Source organism: Crinia signifera, chromosome 1 (genome assembly GCF_055691185.1).
Source record: "Crinia signifera chromosome 1, ASM5569118v1, whole genome shotgun sequence".
Classification (NCBI taxonomy): domain Eukaryota; kingdom Metazoa; phylum Chordata; class Amphibia; order Anura; family Myobatrachidae; genus Crinia; species Crinia signifera.
In genome coordinates, this window is record NC_139217.1 from 384,951,029 (window position 1) to 384,973,863 (window position 22,835).

The following is a 22,835-nucleotide window of genomic DNA, read 5'->3' on the forward strand; positions in this document are numbered from 1 at the left end:
GTCGACACAGTCGACATGGACACAGTTTGAAGTGTACCGCAGCCCCTCGCATCGCTCGCTTCGCTCGCGATGCTTCGGGCACGGTGCCTCGCTGCGCTCGGCACACTATTTTATTCTCCCACCACGCCCTAGTGGATAGTAGGGCATGAAATACCGCCTGTCGGCACATGTCGGCTCAAAAAACAGTGAAAAAAACCATGTCGACCTTTTGACTGTCGACATAGACACTGTCGATCTAATGGCAGTGTCGACCTAAAAACATGTCGACCTAATGAGCTGTCGACATAATGAGCTGTCGACCTAACGACCTGTCGACCTAATGACATGTCGACCTAATGGTATGTCGACCTAAAACCATGTCGACCTATTGAGCTGTCGAACTAATGGTGTCGATGTAATGGCTGTCGATGTAAGGTCTGTCTAACAATAGTCCGGATACCCTTTAAATAGTTCAAGTGGTCTCTAGCTTCCAATCTGATGAGCCTTCTGATGCTATTATATTCATAGAACAGATCACTGAGGCTCTGGCCTATTTGGGTATGGATTTCAGCTTTGGTGGTCTCCAGGAAGACGTTTCATGTGGCTTCAGTCTTGGAATGCTGATTTCGAATTAATGCACATTTTGGATGCAGTCCCTTTTGAGGTCAGAACAACCAAATGATTTCTTGTGGGAGGGGGTTTGAGGACGCTTACTGTTTCAGTTCTGCAATCTAAACCTCCCAGCAGGGGCATAATTAGAACTTTGTGGACCTCAAAGCTAAATCTTTGAATTCCCTGGAGGGTGGTAGGGAGAGGGTTTCATAGAAAAGAGAGAGAAAGGGATAAGAGGGGGGAGAGAGGGTGTCAAAGACGAGCAAGACAGAAAGGTATGGGTGTGAGTGGGAGTGACAATGAGAGAGTGACAAAGTGGGAGGGAGATAGAAATAGGGTAGCAAAAGAGAGATAGTTTCAGAAAGAAAAAGTGCAAGAGAGAGAGGAGAAGAGACAGAGGGAGAGAGAGCCACAGAGAAAGAGAGAGTGTGTCAGGGAGAGAGTCTATGTCAGGGAGAGGGAGGAGAGATTATAGTAGAGAGAGTGTGAAGGAGACAATGTCAGGGAGAGAGTGTCAGGTTATATAGAGGGGGAGAGACAGTGACAGGGAGAAAGACACTATCAAAAAGATTCCTCCCACCTTGTGAAACGTGAACAAGATTAACATTAGGTTACTCAAGTCTGTATTATATATTTGTATATGTACATTAGCACACATTATACTTCACTCACACCTCCAGGCCTGGGAACTGTACAGGAGGTGGGGTAGGTATATTACTGTACCAATCCTTTACATGCTCAGGTCTATCAACAGTTCCTATCATTTACATTCACATTTTGAAGTTCACTCTATTAGGATTTTTCCCCTTTCTCTCTGCGTGTTGCTGCTATCGCCCACATGGGCTTCCCAAATTTCAATTTCTGGAAGATTTCTCTGCCTGGCTCCCACACTTCTTATCTTCTGACATCTCCACCATCATCCTGGGTGACTTCAATATTGCTATTGACAGTCCACCATCTCTGCATGCTTCCAAATCCTCTTTCTTACCTCCTCTCTCTGCCTCTACCAGTGGTCTAACTCCTCTACTCATGAGAAAGGTCATTGCCTTGACCTTGTTTTCACCAGGCTGTGCTGTCTCTGATTTTACTAACACTTCCTTCCCTCTCTATGATCACAATCTCATCACCCTCTCACTCTCCTCCTTTACCCCAAGCTCGCTGACACTGAAATCATGCAAGCCTACTCAAACTCGCAGAAATACTAATGCTATTAATTTCCCACAACTTTACAGCTCTCTGCAACAACAGCTCTCACCGATTTATACATTTACCTCCCCTGACTGTTTCCCACATGTACCAGACTCTTGAAACAGCCCATGATGAAGTGGCTCCAGCTTTCCATCACCCCACGCAGGCTTAGATGCCTCCTGTGGCACTCCAAAATAACAAGACAACTTCAAAATCAGTCATGTAAAGTAGACCGCCAATCTCGTTAATCTTGTAATATGACTGCTTTCCTTACATATAAGACTAGCTACCACTCCTACTGCAATGCTTTGGACACTGCCAAACAAACATACTTCCAATCTCTCATCTCTTCTCATGCCACCAACACTAAGCAACTTTTTTAACACCTTTGAGTCTGTACCCTCCCCCTCCTCCCCCACCGGCTACCATCAGTGCACAAGAACTTGCCTCCTACTTTAAGGACAAGATTGATAACATCCAATATGATATGGTATGCTTTTCCTCAACCTCCAACTCACTTTTTTCCCCACCTGAACCCCCTGGCACTTTCTCTTCATTTGAGCCCACAAATGAAAAGGATGTATCCACACTCTTCTTATCCCACTACTCCACTACTCCACTTGATCCTATACCTGCACAAGTCATTAAAACTATATCTCCTGTGCTTATCCCAACCTTAACTAAAATCTGCAATCTCTCTCTTGCTACTGGTACTTTTTCATCTCTGTTCAAACATGCAGTGATTGCTCCCATTCTGAAAAAACACAATTCTGACCCTAACTCTCTCTCTCTAACTATCGTCCTATCTTGCAGCTCCCATGCCTCTCCAAGCTACTCAAGAGGCTTTTATACTCTCACCTCGCATACTTTCTTAACTCTCACAGCCTACTAGACCCACTTCAGTCAGGCTTTCGTTCCGAACACTCCACTGAGACAGCACTGACTAAAGTGGTGAATGATCTGGTAACTGCCAAGTCTAATGGGCCATTACTCACTACTTATTCTTCTAGATCTCTGTGCTGCATTTGACACTGTTGATCACACTCTTCTCATACAAACACTGCACTCCCTAGGTCTTAATGATACAGTCCTTTATTGGTTCTCATCTTACCTATCCGATCATTCTTTCGGTGTTCGCTTCTCTGACTCTACCTCCTCTTCACTACCTCTGTCAGTCGGAATGCTGCAAGGCTCAGTCTTAGGTCTGCTGCTGTTCTCAATCTATACCTCCTCTCTTGGCAAATTAATCAGATCTTTCAGATTTCAGTATCAATGGTATGCGGATGATACTTAAATCTATCTATCAACCCAGAGTTGTCACCACTGGTTTTGGGCCGAGTCTCTGAATGTCTCTCTGCCATCTCATTTTGGATGTCTTCTTGCCACCTCAAACTCAATATTTCCAAAATTGAATTATTTATATTCCCACCAGCCAAGAACAATTACCATCCTGATATCTCCATAACTGTTGATAACTCTACAATCTAGCAAACAGGGATTTTTTTCATAGATAGAAAAAAAGGAAAGTATGCCTCTTTGTGGTGCACCGAATGAAGGATACATAAGATATAACTTTTATTTTAAGTCTAGATAAAATAAGGCGAAATAAAAACAGACACAATACATATACAAACAGACATGTACATTTATATAAAAAGGATAATGAATCCTCACAACGTGGGACCCCCTGTCCAAATATGGTTACAATTAAACTTTATTAGTATAAATGAAGTAGCTTTTGATCAGTGTGTTTTAACTGTAATGACCCTTTATGGGTGCGACATAGAGTTGAGAATCCCTTTATTGCATAAAAAGGGAGAAAAATATAATCATAAAGCTGTGCTGTCTCATGCGATATCCAGGTACATATGACTACGTGCATCTACAAATAATTAGCACACATATCTCTCTGGTTTATACATCTGAAATTTGGCATGCATATGTGACCTTAAATAGCGGCTTTCACAATTGTGCCGTGGTTAGTGTGTACACAAAGATTGGTTGTTTCTAGTCGGTCCGTCAGCCTCTCCTGGGCAAATTGCATATAATTACAAATTGCTCTCTATATAGTAGAGTGGTCTGACATTCAAATAATAACGTTCTCAAATGCGCAGCAATTTCATTAATTAATTAGCACATAAATCTAGAGAGATGCACCTAAGAATAGTGTGCATATATTTGCGACCGATCTAGGAGCAAGGTATACTTGCTATAGATGTTAATAAACGAAGTAACGGCACTAGAAAATTTTTACCGCGCTCACCACAAATGTTGCGTGGTTTCGCTAGGTCTATGCAGCAGTAGGGTAACTGAACATTTAGGTATGTTCGCAGATTGCCTCATGTGTAGAGGGGCAAACTGCTTGCTATGCTTTCGGGCAGCACGCTCCTGGGGCAACAAAGTGCTGAGTTATAATCAGCTCAAATAGGGACTAGATATACGTGGTGCAGCCGGCATGTACCACGCGTCTATGCCGAATGAACCCGCAAGTGCGGGGAGCTGCTCACTTAGTCGCTGAAAGAAATTTTTGTTAATTACAGATCAAAATGCATTGTATGTGGGGAGGGGGATCAGGGGGTGAAGCCACGAAGTGTACGGTCGGCGTACGCTTCGCCAAGGAGCTTCGTCAGGACCACCTGAGTGAAGTCCGGAAGCCCATTAAGTACCTGCTTAATCATGAATATTCATGGAATGTTAATCCCTATAATTTGATTGGTTGTCACTCGTATGTTCCATTAATGCGGTAAAAGGCGCTGGCATGTATGTATTAATGATATCTATATCCACACACACATAGTTATCTTAAGATGTCGCTAACATTGTGTCATGTCGACGTTGTTGTTTAAGTTTTGCGGCAATGATATCTCTTAATAAACGTTGCGCATGCGCATGATTCTTCTTGCTATGCGTCAGTCACACTCAGAGCGGACACTTCGTGTCCACTGATACAAGAATAAAATAGTTTTATCTGGCACAAGGAAAGCATTGTAAAAGAGATGCATAATGCATAATAGTATATTGCAAGCGTGGATATTTCCAGCGTGGAGATATGATCGCAAGCAAAAGATGATGATGAAAAAGTAAAAAGTAAAGAAGTAAATGTGTGTATCTGTCAAGATATGGGATAAGGAGGGAATTGATTATTAAATAATCATTCATGCAGTCTTATAGTTGGTCGTAGTTCCTTTCATAAATATTTCATGTGGTTAGTAAAAAGAGTAAGAATGCGGTCCTTTCTCTACCATCATGGATAATGAGACACGGATATTACATTTAGAAAAATATGTACCCTCATCATTTCATATTTGCAACTTTATAGAGTTACATAATTCCCTTTTTATGCGTATCTAGAGTGGCGTGTGATATATTTAGACACACGTCCCCCGGGTACGCAAAAAATAGGAACATAATCCGTGATTGTTTGGTGGATCAAAACATGTTAATAATGTCGGTTAGGGATAAAAAGGGGGGTGGAAAAGGGAGGGGAGAGGGGTGGAAAAAGGAGAAAAAAGAGAGTGAGTGTAAAGAAAAATAATATCTTCATTTATTTTCTGGCTGTAAGTAATTCCCATTTATGTGGGCAGCATTGTCATATAGTGAATTGGGATAATTAAGGTCATAAAAGGTGTCTTAAGTCAAAAAGTGAGTGGAAAAAATACAAAATACATACAAAATGTGAAAATAAAAATAAAAATGGTGCACCTGTACATATATACAAGGGATATAGTATGTGACTCAAGTAGAACAATGAAGCTATAGGTATTATTAAAACCCCATTTCAAAGAATGGAGGTTGGAGAGAGAGAAGGGGGATAAAATATCCAATAGTGTAATATTGAAAAAATTGAAAAAATTACATGATAGTGATAAGAGAATGAAAAATTAGAATTATGTGAAGGACACAAAAGGTACATTTCCAAGGTGAAATTATTCACTAATACACTAATTTCACCTTGGAATAATGACAATTATTCAACTATCTCAGATTAATTATTTAAGGGGTCTACTTAAACCTATACCCACGTTACTTTCCTGTGCGATCAACATCTTTTCCTTCTGTGTTAACTCTAAAATCTACCCTACCCCACAAGCTTGTTGCCTAGGGGTCACCCTTGACTCTAAACTGTCCTTTGTTGCCCACATTCAATCTGTCGCAAAATCATGTTACATGCATTTAAAAAACTTATCCAAAATACGACCGTATCTCACACAAGACACTACTAAATCTCTTATCCATGCACTCATTATATCCCGCATTGATTATTACAATAGTCTCCTAACTGGTCTTCCCAAGAACAGACTCTCACCACTACAATCCATTTTAAATGCTGCTGCTAGGCTGATGTTCCTAGCAAGACGCTCATCGTCTGCTGATCCTCTCTGCCAGTCCCTCCATTGGTTGCCTGCATTTTACCGTATATAATATAAAACACTTCTACTCGCATTTAAAGCTACTAACCATACTGCACCAGCTTATATCTCTTTACTTATCACAAAATATCTCCCATCTCGACCACTCCGCTCTGCACAAGATCTGCGTCTCTCTTCTGCACGGATCACTAGCTCCCATTCTCTATTACAGGACTTTCATCGGGCTGCTCCCATCCTTTGGAATGCCCTTCCGCGCACAGTAAAACTCTCCACTAGTCTCCAAACTTTCAAGTGTTCCCTGAAAACTCACCTCTTCAGGCAAGCCTATTATATTTAAGTTCCATACGCATAACCCTCTGAGGCACTTATGTATTATATAGCTTCCCTTCTGGACCTACAAGCTATGCTATTACTGGTGCCTGTCCTTGTGTTTCCCCCCTATATCCCTATAGATTGTAAGCTTGCAGCAGGGCCCTCCTACCTCCAAGTCTGTCTGTAGTTACACAGTTTGTTTTATCTCTGTTTACAATTGTGAAGCGCAACGGAATCTGCTGCGCTATATAAGAAATTGTAAATAAATAAATAAATAAATAAATTAGCACTATTAGGTGCTACCTTTATATTATGTTTGTAGATAGAACATTCCAATCTAATATCTAATATAGTGTTACTATACTGTGTATACAATAACAAATTTATGAATATTGTATTTATGCTTTCAAAGTATTTCTTGCATGCAGTCATTATATTTGATAACAACAAGCATAACATACAGTATGATCTATATTGAATACTGACAATGTATTCATTGACATCAACTCAATATATCCCAAACTGTTTACAGATATTTTAAGTTAAAATATTTTACTGCAGCTCTGAGCTATGAGGTGTCTAGAGTCACATTAATGCATTACCTATGACTACAAAATGCATTACCTATGAGCTTCTAGCAAAAATAATCTTTCACTTTTTCCATCAGCTGTAAATATTTATAAATCTTTATATTTGCAGAAGAGTCAATGTATGTTCAGGCCGAAAGATTTCAAATTTCAAGCCTCCCTGCCATTAGAGCTTACTTTTTCATTAGTTTTCATGGCCTTTGAAATTTACTGCCACTAATACCTGCTGCACAGAAGATGCTCGTTTGTCATTGTTGGGAAGCTTTTACAGGATAGATTGGATTGACTGATCAACAAGCTGGTTTCATTTTTTTGCATATCAAAGACTCAACAGTAATGTTATTCTGCTTTCTAAATAATAACTTAGCTATTTGTGCGAACAAAAAGGAAACAAAAATAAATTGAATGTCAAAGATTTTGCAAGACATGGTTTGAAATGACTGAGCACAGATGTCATAACTATTCTAAGATCTATCTCATTTCATTTTGATGTGACATTTATTCTCATCGTTACTAATACCTTAGGACATTTTCATGTATCCGTTGTGTGATTAGTATAGTGCTTTTTATGTATGAATTTGCTGAAAATATTCTCGGAAACAAATAATAAAAAAATAAATAATTGTTATACAGATGAAGCGCCTGTCATTAGGGCAGGGGCTGGTGGTAGAATTGCCAGCCACCAGTCCAAACCAGCCGCTGGAATGGGAAGCGCATGCGTCCGCTTACAACAGAGCTCCGGCTGGGTCCTGCCGCCTTGCCACCGGTCCCCCAAACAGTCCCCCTCCTCCCCACTCCCCCCCCTAACGATGCCCATCTCACTGAAGCGGAGATGGGCAGGGTTCCCATTCCCTGCCGACGGGAAACTGGGACATGCATGCTTGTGGGATGCTTGCGCGTGCCAGTCAGATGTAGTGTCCGCTTGCCAGTGGGGGTGGTCTGGCGAGCCCCAGCACTGAATGAGCAGCGCTACATCTGTAGATACTGTAGATAGATAGTAAGATGTAGATTAACCCCTTGAGTGGTATGCACTGCCGCAGCGGACTGTCCCGGACAATTTCCGGGCATACCACTAATATAGAATAGATGCGTGCCAGTGGTGTCCAGGTGTGCACCACTGGTGCAGCACCTCTAGAGCCTCCCCCCCCCCAACCGTCACATCCCTCCAGTCCCCCACATCACCTTTGCTCCGGCGATCGGTGTGCCGGAGCTCCCCTGACCCGCCCGCCACCCTAGTGCTCCCGAGCCGCCCTAAACATCCCCCAGCCTGCCGCCAACGTGACTGCTGAATGTGAGGTGAGGGGGGGGGGGTTCCAACTTCCTATGGTGAATTTTTATGGGGCAGGACAAACCTGCCCTGGTAGGTTTGTCCTGGCCCAGCAAAACCCACCACTCAAGGGGTTAAAGAAATGCAGTTTGGTTTCCCAGAAATGCAACCTAACCCAGTACACGTTTAGAATCACTTTGGGGGTTACCAGTAGAATCTGGCTTGGGTCTGTTGTCTCGGAACTCAGATTTAAAAACAGAACTTTGGTTTTGGATTGCATGTAAACAGGTCCAAATGACTGATGAAGCTGCTGTGGTTCCTCTAATTTTGGTTTGCCTATATCTCTGATGGTTTGGCACCTGCACATGGGCAGGATCCATATCGCTTATGGCCAGAATGGAACTTACGTAATCACATCGCATGCGTCATCGCATGCAGTGCCCGCTGAGCTATTTGTGGGCTAGGAGTCTACAGGTGCAACATCGCTATTCTGTGTCCATTTAGGAATGAGGTACATAATTCCTACAGCTAGTGTCCCTTTTTTTAGATGCGTGCAGTTTTTCGGGATTTCATGTGTTTCTGGACTTCTAAAGTCTAAATGTACAAAAACAGCTAGAATCATGTAAATTGGACTTAATTTTGTTAATACTGTAGGCTATAATTAACATCTGGCCTAATTCATTGACAAATGTCATTGACATTGCAGCTGCAATGTGCCTAAAAACCCAGCACAAAAAGTACAGAGGCTTCCATGACAGCCATAACAACTGCAGACACATCAACAGTGTACATGCACATCTTTTGATAATCAGCAGCTTGGGTAAACCAATGGCTACACAGCATGACAGCCTGAACAGAGGTGCAGGAGTCCCACTCTTTGCATAGTTGTTCAAGGCAGGGGTAATGGGGCAGAGGCCTCAGCTATACCCCCTCTGCTGGCCTGTGATTGGCTGCAAGCCGCAGCAGCAATTAAGTCCAGGAAGTACCTGTGCACACATTTGTTCACATGGGTCAGTGCACAGGTCAGAGTATCAAGGTCACAGGGAAATTATTGGACAACAGTCATGTGATTGCAGGTATCATGGTGGCTCCCATGTGGCGTGGGCCTGGCCCAGGACCAGCGTGGGTCGCTGGCAAGAGTTCAGGGTACTGCCACTCAGATCCTGCCATGGAGAGTACCCGGGGATCAGGGGCGGATTGGGCCACCGGGATACCGGGAGAAATCCCGCTGGGCCGGCCCAATCCACCCTCTGTCGGGCCGGCAGGTCATGTCTGCCGGCGGCCTGGTTACTCAGAGGTCATATCTCCACTCCGAGTCCTCAATTCAGCTCTCACTAGGCTGCCGGCAGCACTGCAATAGCTGCCGGTGCGCCCATGTTTCCGGCCACCAGCCCGTCAGCTACGGCTGCCCCTGCCTTCCCCTGTCTGTCCTTCCCCTACACACAGAGACAGACGTCATAATTCACCTCTAGTGTCTGACAGGAAGCACAGCTCTGCACTTCCTGGTAACGCGGCTGCAGAGCTGTGCTCCCTGTCAGAGACGCTGGAAGTGACTTCTAGCGTCTGTCTCTCTGTGCGCAGGGTAAGGCAGGGGCAGCAGCAGCGTACAGGCGGGTGGCTGGGGTGGGCACATACAGTATTAACCCCTTGGCAACAAGCTAGAACCCCTGGCAATGGGAATAAACCCCCCTTGGCAACGAGCATTAACCCCTGGTAAAAAAAATATTAACCACTTGGCAACATCCAATAACCCCTGGCAACACATATTAACCCCTTGGCAATGAGCAAGAACCCCTGGCAATGGACATTAATCCCCCCCTTGGCAACGAGCAAGAACCCATGGCAACGGACATTAACCCCCCTTGGCAATGAGCATTAACCCCTGGGAACAAATATAAACCAGTTGGCAACAAGCAATAACCCCTGGCAATGCATATTTACCCCTTGGCAACGAGCAAGAACCCATGGCAACGGAAATTAACCCCCCTTGGCAATGAGCATTAACCCCTGGGAACAAATATAAACCAGTTGGCAACAAGCAATAACACCTGGCATTGCATATTTACCCCTTGGCAACGAGCAAGAACCCCTGGCAAAGGACCCCTTGGCAACGAGCAAGAACCCCTGGCAACGGACATTAACTGCCCTTGACAACAAGCAATAACCCCTGGCAATGCATATTAACCCCCCCTTGGCAACGGACATTAACCACCTTGGCAACGGACATTAACACCCTTGGCAACGGACATTAAACCCCTTGGCAACAAGCAGGTAATTTAGCATTTATTAGAAGCCTTGGTACTTGTTTCCTAGCACGGCGCCCATCGCATCGTATACCATAACAGTTAATATGGTATACGATGGTATGTGATGTGATGCAACGCGATATTGTACAATAAAATATCGCATCGCATCGTATGCCATACAATGGCATACGATGCGATGGTATACAATTTTTTTATTGTACAAGCACCCTGATGGGTCCTTACAATGTTAAATGACCCCCCATTGTTAAGGTCACCCCCAAGATCAACGCCAACCCGAAGCGGGGCGAGCGCAGCTGTATGCGTCCTCCGACCTTTTCATACCCCCACAATTCACGTCGGCGTGGAGTTGATTTTAGATAGTGTGGCGAGCGCAGCGAACCACCGAGCCCTAGGCGTGGCGGAATACATGTAAAGTAATACGTGTCCCCTCGCGGGGCTCGCTGCGCTCGCCACGCTTCGGGCTCGGTGGCTCGTTGCGCTCGCCACACTATCTAAACTCAACTCCACACCGACAGGGATAGTGGGGGTATGAAAAGGTCGGAGGATGCGTACCACTGCCCCTCGCAGGGCCCGCTGCTCTCTCCACGCTTCGGGTTTGCGTTGATAGTGGGGGTGGCGTGGGGATGCATTTAACATTGTAAGCACCCATCAGGGTGCTTGTACAATTAAAAAACACATTGCATGCATCGTATGGCATGCGATGCGATGCGATCAGATGCCCTACGATGCCTAATCCTAACCATACCACCCCCTATAGCCTAACCCTAACCATACACCCCCCTCCACACACAGCCTTACTCTACCCATACACACACACAGTCACAGCCAAATTCTAACCATACACACTCCCGCAGCCTAACTCTACCCATACACACACTCCCCGCACCAAAACTCTACCCATACACACACTCCCCGCACCCTAACTCTACCCATACACACACTCCCCGCAACTTAACTCTACCCATACACATACTCCCCGCAACCTAACTCTACCCACACTCCCCGCAACCTAACTCTACCCACCCAATGTGTGGCCTCAGTGAAGTAGTGTATGTATAAATATATATATTTATGTGGTATCTTAATATGTTTCTGTAAATTATGCCTTAGTAGATACTCATTGCATATCTCCCTATATTTTTCCTGCTTCTCTCTTGTCTCTCTTTATCCCCTTTTCCCCTATCCCCCCCCCTTGTGTTTCCTCATGATCATTTTGTGGTCTCATTTGCATATTGCTGTGTGTTGCTTTTGGTATTATTGTGGGCATAGGATTAAGGATTTATATGTGTGCACTAATTTGTATGTTCTACGCTCTAGGGCTCTCACGAACCGGTTGCCGGGCAACTCCAGGACGCTTCAGGAAGACTTCCGCAATACGCTACCAGTAACCCTAGCACTATGGGTAGGACTGGGATCCAGCAGACGTCCGCTGTGGTGACGCAATGCGGACGTTGCTTGGTTACCGGCATAACCCTCAATGACGGAGGGGGAAGTGATGGCGTACGGATGCTGACCCAGAAGTGGGGGAAGCCCAGATCCCATTCGTGGAAATGGACCGGAGACACATGATTGTACTTCTCTATTTGGGTAAGTGTATGTCTCTCATTCTGTTGTTGGTTGTAGCTTGAAAAAGAAGTAAATTTCAAAACGTTGCTTCATCGTTTAACCCAGTGTGGTTGTGATTCACTTTGAAAAATCCGTGGGAGTGCAGCTGACTGGAGGATTATATATATATACACACACACATATATATTTTTACATATATACGCGACCCTGCTTCCCCCTTCCCTACCTGAATCCTCCGCCACCCGACATCCTATGCCACTCTGCGTCTCCCCTCTGTCACCCTACATCCTACGCCACCCTGCGTCCCTCCTCCCTGTATCCTCTGCCACCATGCAACCAACGCCACTCTGCGTCTCCCCTTCCTGCATCCTCCACCACTTTGCGACTCCCTTCCCTGCATCCTCTGTCACTCTGCGTGCCCCCCTCACAATCTGCGTCCTATTCCACCCTGCGTACGTCCAGCCACCCTGCATCTCCCCTCCCAGCATTCTACGCCACCCTGCGTCCCCCCTCCCATGCGCCTATTCTGCAGCCTGAGGGGCTGGGGACATAGCCAGCAGCTCAGAGAGTCACTAGCCATGCCCCCCACAGCGGCAAAAATAGGGAGTGGCCTTGTTGAAATAGGCCACACCCCCATATAGCTAGGCCACACCCCAAAATTTTTTGGCGCGCAACAGATCTCCCACCCCTGCATTAGAGCTGCTTTAAGATATTTCCCGGGCTGGTTTTAATTCCCAATCCGCCCCTGCCGGGGATGGCATAGGACAGGGACCTGCGCCGCAAGACACACCAGCGAGCGGGTAAGGAACGTGGGCGCATGCGCAGCTGCGAACGCGCACTGAGGTTTCTGACAATATCTGATTTGTAAAATTGACCAAAAATATCAGGAAATACACAAAATCTGTCAAAAGTTCTCTTAGGAGATATCCTTTATAGACAGTACACACAGTTGTGTCCTAGGGTTTTTGACATTTCAATATTCCTCTCTAGCATAGAGGGTCTTATTCTGGTTGAAAATCACAGCTTTGCGAGTCATTAATGCACCACCCATCACAGGCATGGCTGCCCCCCCCCCCCCCCCTCCACGCACGCCGAGTCCCCCGCAGGAATACAAATGGATGTTCTGCATATACATATATTCGCAGCCTTGCATGCGGGGACAAAATCATTCAATTTGCCAACCATCACATGATTTTGCAAGCACTCACAGACCTAAGACACCTTTGTGGTGTCTTGGATCTCCGGTCGCCCTGTACGGTAAGAGGGCGGGCAGCTTACATCCGCTGACGTCAGCTGCCCATCCTCCGCATTTGTATCATGGACGCATTAGCTTGAATGTCGACCATTTTCATGGGAACAACCATAAAACGCTGGGCGTTCCCATGGGTGTAGCCCATTGCCACTGCCCCGTGTCCACAGTGCTAGGTGCGAACTGGATGGTGAACAAGCAGTTTGCTGCGCCTGCTCACACCAATCAGCTGCACATGCACATAACAGTTTATGTGCATGCGCAGTCGCTCACCATCGCTCCCCTGCGCAAACAGGCAGGGGAGTGAATTGACCTAAATAAAGCCCATAATCTCTGATCAGGGAGTTAGAAATATGGGGTCACAGTGATTGCATAAGCATTGGACCACAAGAGTCACCTGTTTAGCCCATATGTGGGAGCAATGCCACAGCAATGTCCAGCATTTCTGCAAATTATCCATCTTGGCTCCGAACTCTACATAGGTTTAATCAGGGATATGTTTTGTCTTTCTAATAACTGTTGATATGTGTGTACTATTCTGTGATGTACACTGGTGGTGAATAGTTTCCAGCACACCAGTGGATATAAGAATTTGTAGGGCACAGCTATTTACAGCCATACTCACAGTAACACCAATTGGTAGCAGAGATGGAGTGAACCATAAGCACAGTTTGAGTCTATTATCAGCACTTGCATTCTCACATTGCTCTTCTCAAACCACACTATCACTATGGTTAATATTAATTCATTATTGATTTGTCATGCCTACTATATTTATATATATATTTGAATGTCATATTAGACTTGCTTATTATTGTAATAATGTTGTTTCTATAATGATTATTTTGCATGCTACTAGTTTTAAATTGATTAGTATCCTCATTGAATTGCCCTAAACAATAATTTCACCTTAGTGACACCACACCACCTTCCTACCCAATTAGCGGTATATGTATCATATTTATCTATTATATTCAAGAAGGTGCTAAATAAATAATAAGATTATGATTTGTTGCCCATGGCAACATTTACTCATCTGTGTTACCATCCTCTGGACCTGATATCCAGCCGATCAGCGAATATTGAATGATCATGCATGCACACGTTCACAAGGCGATCGACAGTCGGAGTCCCCAGGAAAACACAGATGGCATCTGGCCGTTGGAAGAGAGGGCCACTGACATCAGGGAGAAATCAATTCAAAGGTGAGTAATTGCGAATGGATTACCCCCTGTGTGCAAGGCTGTGAACAGGATGGGGGGGGGGGCAGTCAGGGTGGCATTTACCTGATCGCTAGGCTCCAAAGATTCTCAGCCCAGTGATCAGGTCTGAATCAGGCCCACTGTTATGTCCAAGGTGACCTAGCTTTGTTTGCCAGCGTTTCATAGGCTGTGAGTCAAAAGCCATCATTTCATAACATACAGTTGTCTTTTTTTTGGTCTTTTTATTAGTCCTTCCACTCACACCTAATACTTGGTTTTCAGCTAGGAGAATTAGGGGGGAAATGTGTGCACATAGTAGCCCCCATGGCTCCTGCTAGAAAAAGGAACCTTAAGAAAAAAATTTGCAACTTTAAATGGCTGTATCATATAGTCATTTTTTTTTTAATGTTTTTCCATGTGAATGGTGAATTCTAAAAGGGTATTTATTATAAAATACACATCTTAATTGTTGAACCAAAATATCAGTATTTCAAGGACTGGATTGACCAAAGATTTCATTTGATGATATGATAATAAACAAAATAATAAGGTACAGAAAGGCAGAGCAAAACAAAACAGGGGAAGATAAACCAAAAGGAAAAACACACATAGATACTGTCATAAGTATATATAGAACAACCTTAATTACAAATTATAAATGTCAGTCAAAAGACGCTTAAAATGAATGTGGCGTAGAGAGACTGAGATCTAGAGTGAGATCAGCAGCCCATTCCATAACAATCAAGTATAAACTACATATACATTAAAAAAAGACAAAAAAAAAAGAAAGTACATTTTTTTTAAAAAGAGGTAAATGAAACAAAAAAACAAATATTGAGTGATACACATAGGATATCTGTGATTTTAATAGTCAGTCAATGGTCCAGCTGTACATCTGTATAATGATTGTGTGGGAAATAATAATGTAATTCTATATCAAGTTAATTTACTCATTAATTCAGGAGTTGCTATAAAAAGGATTTTACTGCTCCAATGATGATATAGATAGAATTGCTGTTCCATTTTTCCACAATACAGTCTCTAGATGCCCATCTAGTGAATTAATGGGATAAATCACTAGTAATAAGACCAAATATAATTTATATAAATCACATCTTAATTGTATACTCAGGAATATTATCTATATCCCATCAGGAATCATTGTTGTAAATAATCAGTTACTACTCACATGAGGATGGTGTGTTAATCTACAGTACCGTAATGTTGCAATTATTTGTTGAGCGGTATATGAAACCTCACAATGGATACACTGTTCAAATTTCCAAAATTGTTGTACTGTATCTAGTTACCCATCTATTAAATTGATGGGGTAATTCAACATATACTGAAACCCAGATGATTTACATAAATAACATCTTGTACATTCAAAAGCAGTGTTTGACTCCTATTTTAAAGAAGGGTGTTTGGCCAAAATATTTATACTGTACTGTAGCTTCAAATCTAGGTCATATATATTAATGTGAAGAAAAATGGTTGAAAAATAGTAGACATGTACATTAAGTTAACCTCCTATTGTTCGGAGATCTCATGTTTAATAAGCAATTTTTTTAAACTAATATATAGTATTCAAATACTGTATAACAATGTATAAAACTGTAACATGTAACAACATTTATCATTTAAGCCTAGATAGTTGTAAACTGATGTTTCACTAAGCTTAGAATATCTCCTGTAAGGATCGATTCACTCCTGTAGTTTATAATAAGAAAAAGATTTTATAATCCTAGCATTTGATAATTATAATTACATATAGGATTCTCTGGGTGTTTAGCAGTGTGCATGGCTGAGTGCACACTATGTCAGACACAGTATTCTGGAATATTTTTTATCTTTTTTTCAATATGTTTTTGAAGCACCAAATGCAATGAAGACAAATTAAAAAGATACAATCGAATTCGCATATTGGGGGTTATTCTGGTTCACTTCTTCTCAAATGGACAAAACCATGTGCACTGCAAGGGGGGGGGGGGTTGGGATGTAACATGTGCAGAGAGAGTTAGATGTGGGTGAGTTATTTTGTTTCTGTGAAGGGAAAATAGTGACTGATTTTTTTTTACACTGCAATATAGATCTTACTTTGAGATCCCACCCATATCGGATTCTCTCTGCACAAGTTACATCTGCCCCACCTGCAGCGCACATGGTTTTGTCCATTTGAGAAGGAATTTGCCTTTGCGAGTGAACCAGAATAAGGGCCATTGTCTTACAGTTAAATGCATGTTATACACATACTTATACTTATTCAGGATAAATAACAATATTGAGTATGCAAGAGTTTCAACCAGATATTAATGACAATAAAGAAAATTATATCAGAAATAATAATGAAGAAGAGAAAAATTGTGGCCCTCCCCACTCTCCATCTGACCTCCATTCAATTGAGGACAGTATGTCTATGAATTAACATTTTAAAATGTTATGGGTGGATCCCCACTTATTAATTGCAATAGATACCATGACGTATGTTTGAGACCTGAGTGGATTTGATTTCTCATTTCTAACGATAAGTCTGCCAATTACTCACTACACCTATAACATGTGTGAGTGATGTAGACCTTCCCATCAAAAAACTTTGATGAGGTGATAAATAAGTTCTACAGTATGTAGAACATTGAGGAACATTTCCCTGTACATAGATGAGGTGATCAACCCACAGGAGACGTTATAAGCCTGCAAAAAATCTCGAACAGTCAAATCAGGAAAGTTTTGAATCCAGTGAATCATTCCACCAATGGTGGACTCATGGTTCAAATTTGTTCTAAAGCAATTATAATAGTATGAAATAGCTTTTCTGATGATTGGCAGGCCAGACCTGGAATATTTTTATACATTTTGTCAGTGTCCAGTCTGTGCACTGAGTGGGGCATGTTTGTCAGGATACTGCAATCTTATGTCCAATTGTCATTTGTTAAGTCTATCGAGGGAAGGAAGAAAATGTAATCTATACTTGTCATAACCTGCTAAACCTAAGTGGGATACATGGTCAATAGCAGATACATATACATCAAAATACAGACATAACAATTGGTCCATGGATAATAATAATAATAATAATAATAATAATAATAATAATAATAATAATAATAATAATAATAATGTTATATGGCACTTTTCTCTAGCAAGACTCAAAGTCACTTTACAGTTCCAAGAATGTGATAGACCTATTTACTATAATGAAAAGAAGATGAATCTCTATAACCAATCATATATACGCTAAGTGATATATTTGTAGTGTGCAACAATCAATTCTTTAAAATTCGTGAGGGTGTTGTTGACATCTCGTATAATGAATCCTATCTGCACTCAAGCCGCTTTTTGTGCAAACTTTTAGGAGTTAGGAGTTTAGGTCACTGTATTTCATTAGTCTATTTACTATAACAACTGTAACAGCTTGCTATTATGCCAATTACTACTTTATGGGGGAGATGTATTAATCCTTGGAGAGAACCATAGCAGCTGTCATTTTATAGCCTGTGTTTTTAAAATGACTGTAGCTGATTGGTTGGTACTTTATTTATCTTTACATAGTTTCTTTCCAAGGTTTTGAAGCTTTAAAGGCCTAAAGCCACAGATGAATTTTTTTAAATGTCCATATATCTCTTATATCTACTCTCTTATATCTAATAAACACACACGTCACAAAAGAGTTATTATTAATGTCTGACATCAAACTGGGAATATTTTGCAGCCACATAAAACATTTACCTATTTCACGGTAGACTAAAACAGAATATTAATCTTTGGATAACAAGTTGACAAAAATACAGTTCTTATATTGATTATTGGATTCTGCACAATGAGTTTTCAGTATTGTATGTTCCCATTTTGTTTTTAAACGATGCCAACTATCAAACCACTTTTTTTTCCACTGCTGTAGCATTAGAGAAATAGGGACATACGACGAAAGACAAAATAAATTACTTTTGTTTTGTTCCCTGAAATACAGTAGATCGATATATGGTATTGCATTAATACGGTAAGTAATTTCTTTTTTTGCTAGAAGCCTTGGGAAACATCGCTGAGCTTTTTCAACATAAAATAATAGCTAGTAAATGGCAATAGAAACATGCTTTTTAAATCAATTATATTATGTTGCCAATTATGGTGCAGTATTGATTCAGTAGTATAACTAACGCTCCAGATTCATGTGTATAGCCAATACATACATATATTACGCACCTTCCTTTATAGCATCGTAATGAGTAGTGTTGAAAAGCAAAATTAAAACTAAAAGCTGTAAAGCAAACATATCGATTTTCAGCTTTTAAAATGTTGTCACCATTAACCACTTACTGCAATACTAGTACAGTATGTAATATGTGCATAGGTGTGGCACATTGAGTGTTAGGGGTGCACAGGCGCCCCCTAATGCTGTGCCCACTCTTATGAACACCTCCCTGCCACTAGCAATACCAGCAATACCTTTTACCAAAGACTTTTTCTTTTTGGAACTGTATTCCACTAAAAGATGCACCCATCAATTAATTGTGTTTGTTTTGCATTGTTAATTGCACTGGACCATTGTCATATCACTACATACCTGTGTCATCCATATAGGTTTTTTACTTTATTTACATGTACTGTTACACAGAGTAATTAGAAGATTAAAACTGAAATAGGCAGGAGATTATGGTGTAGCTGAGAGATGTTTCATATTGTAGTGAGTGCCAATAGATGATAGTAGACACGTTTGATTGGCGGTGTTAGACACACCCAATGGGCGGTGTTAGACATACCAAATAGGGTGTTCTAGGTTAGGGATGAATGCCGGGACAATAGATTTGGATTTCGATTCGTCGCCGAGATTTGGATTCGGCTTTGTCAAAGGCGGTGAAAAGCTTTGGATTTTTTTTAAATGGTCCAAAAACGCCCAAATCACGTATTTTTGCGTTTTTTTTGTCCCTAGAGTAATATTAACCTCAATAACATTAATTTCCAGCCCTTTCCAGACAATTTTGACCACTTTACACCTCTCAATTTTTAGGGCAATAGGTTGCGCCGAGGTGTGGGCCCCATACATCAGCAATCACAATTTATGGATTTCCAGATATTGGGATTTTTGGGCCAGATAAATAATCTATCTGACTTTGCCCACACATTACAGATTTATTTCAGTGATCGGCAGATTTTTCCATCTAAAGATTGCATCTTCATATCTGGAAATTGCCCAATCGATTGCTGTTCATAATGTAAATAGATGAAGAAGACGAATTGGGAATGCCCACACATTTAAAAAAGATCTGCAGATAATACCAGATTATTAAACATGTTTAAAAACCTGATTAAGCAATCGATTGGCGATTTTGATTGGGATTGCCAAAAGGGGGAGCCCACACATCTAAAATTAATTGTGGCAATCATCTCCATATCTGAAAATTGTCACAATTAATTGCTGATGTATGGGGCCCTGTAGCTGGATAACTATGCTAAGCCGCACAACAAACACGTGGCTCATCTAGGAGTGGCACTGCAGCGGCAGACAGGATGGCAGTTTGAAAAACTAGGCCTCAAAAAGACCTTATCTGGCTTGATCGTGTTTACGATGTGCAGCCGAGGAGCAGTGGGCGTTTCGTGCAGTACTGACTTTTTCTGGAAGTGTGTATTTGTGTGTATCTGTTTTTATCAGTTTAATGCCCAATACGCCACCTAAAATAATATAAGCTAGGCCCTAAAAAGCACATAATGGCAAAAGAGGTGCAAGATGGAATTGCCATTGGGCCCACCCACAATAAAAGAAGCAATGATCAAAAAAATAGTGCATCATTTATATAATAACGAAAAGCGATCCATATAATAATCTCATTTCTCAACTGTGTGATTATTACCAGTCGTCTCTCAATACATTGCCTAATGGGTGGAGGGGAGGGGGGTAATTAGGTGGCAGATGGAAAAGAGTTCCCCCACCTCCCTAGGACCGCTTTTACCCCTGGGTTGGAGCTGTATACCTGCTCAGAAACCGGGGGCTTCCTTCCTAATCGTACATGTCAGTTTAACACCCAATAAGACCCCTATCTGGCTTGATCATGTTTACGATGTGCAGCCAAGGAGCAGTGGGTGTATCGTGCAGCACTGACTTGTTCTGCAAGTGTATATCTGTGTGTATCTGTTTTTAGCAGTTTAATACCCAATAAGCCGCCTAAAAAATATATAACCTAGGCCCCAAAAAACACATAATGGCAAAAAAGAGGTGCAAGGTGGAATTGCCACTGGGCCCACCCACAATAAAAGATAGTGCATCATTCATATAATAATTTAATTTCATAACGAAAAGCGATCCATATGATAATCTCATTGCTCAGCTCTGTGATTAGTAGACAGGATGGCAGTTTGAAAAAGTAGGCCTCAAAAAGCACATAGTGGCAAAAAAAGAGGTGCAAGATGGAATTGTCCCTGGGCCCGCCCACTCACCCTTGGGTTAAAATAGGGCATTGCGCACTTGACAAACCAGTCATTTCAGCCAGAGGGACTGCCAAACCTGTGACTGAAATGACTGGTTCGTTTGGGCCCCCACAACAAAAGAAGCAATGCTCAAAATAGCGCATCATTTAATAAGAAGAATCTCAGGAAAAGGAGAGGTGCAAGATCGAATTGTCCCTGGGAAATGGTTGTAATAGGACATTGCACACTTGACAAACCAGTCATTTCAGCCAGACCTGTGACTGAAATGACTGGTTCGTTTGGGCCCCCACAATAAGGTACAGACTGACTGATGTCATCATTCGCCATCCTAATCTTCACTCTCATCAGTGTGTACATCCTTGGAGTCCTCATCATCATACAATATCAGTTCATCACTGCTGGAATCCTCCATGAGCGATGTCTGTCTGTGTTTTGCCACAGAATGGGTGAGAAAAGTCTTCCTTGTGAAATTTGTAGTTCATTTTTATGGACATCATTTTTTCAACATTTTGAGGAAGTAGCCTCCGACGACGATCACTCACAAGGTTCCCAGCAGTGCTGAACACTCTCTCCGAGTACACACTGGAGGGTGGGCAGCTTAAGTAATACAAAGCCAGCCTGTACAAGGGCCTCCATATTGCCTTTTTGGTACTTGTGTATTATCACGGCGCCCACGATGTTGATCGTACGGCAGCGCATCACATCGCATCGCATGCAATATAGCGGCATGCGATGCGATCAGATGCGATTTTTTATTGTACAAACACCCTAAGGGTGTTAACAATGTTAAATGCACCCCCAATGTCAACGCCACCCCCACTATCAACGCCAACCTGAAGCGTAGCGAGCGCAGCGTGCCCGTGAGCCCGTTGGTGTTGATAGTGGGGGTTGCGTTGACAATGGGGGGGGGGGCATTTAACATTCTGGGGCATTTAACATTGTGTGCACCCATCAGGGTGCTTGTACAATTAAAAATCGCATGCCATCGCATTCCAGTTGCTGGCATGCGATGCGATATTTAATTGTACATTCTGGCTTTTTCAAGCGAAAATCGAATTGCATCGCATACCATCGGTATGCGATGCGATGGGCGCCGTGATAATACACAAGTACCTAATTTTTTCACTGCACCCCTAGGCCAAAAATAAATAAATTAGATTGGGTTTATTTGCGATTCCTAGGGTCAGTTATGTGGTAAAGGGCAGAATTTGCTTCTGTTTGCACACATTTTATGATTGGCAGCCACCAGCACTGGTTTTGCTCATAAATAACTAACCATCAATAATTTGACTTGGTCCTGGACCACCAACCCTAAGTACCCCTGCATATGTCCCGAGGCACCCCAGGGAGCCACGGCACACAGTTTGGGAACCACTGTACTAAGCCTTGAAAAGTGATAAAATGTAGAATGAAAATACACCAGCCAATCAGCTCCTACCTTTCATTTTTCAAACACAGACTGTAACATGACAGTTAGAAGCCGATTGGCTGGTGGTTTATCACTCTCCATTTTATCACCTTTCAAGCTTAGTACATCTGGCCCTTAGTGAGTTAGATATGGGGATAGCTTTAAGTGTGTGATGGTTTCTTGTATACACTTTTTAGGAAACAGTAGGCTGCCACATAGTAAGCAACTGAATTGGTGTGGTAGGGATTACAGATATACAAGAATGTGACCTACTGTACAGTTAACTATAAGGCTAGTTCTGCCCTTGTGGCTTGGTAACCCAAACCCCTTTTATCTGATAAAATCACCATTTAAAAGATCCTGAATAGATGACTCTGCCTAACCAGTTGCAATAATTGCTGGTCCTTA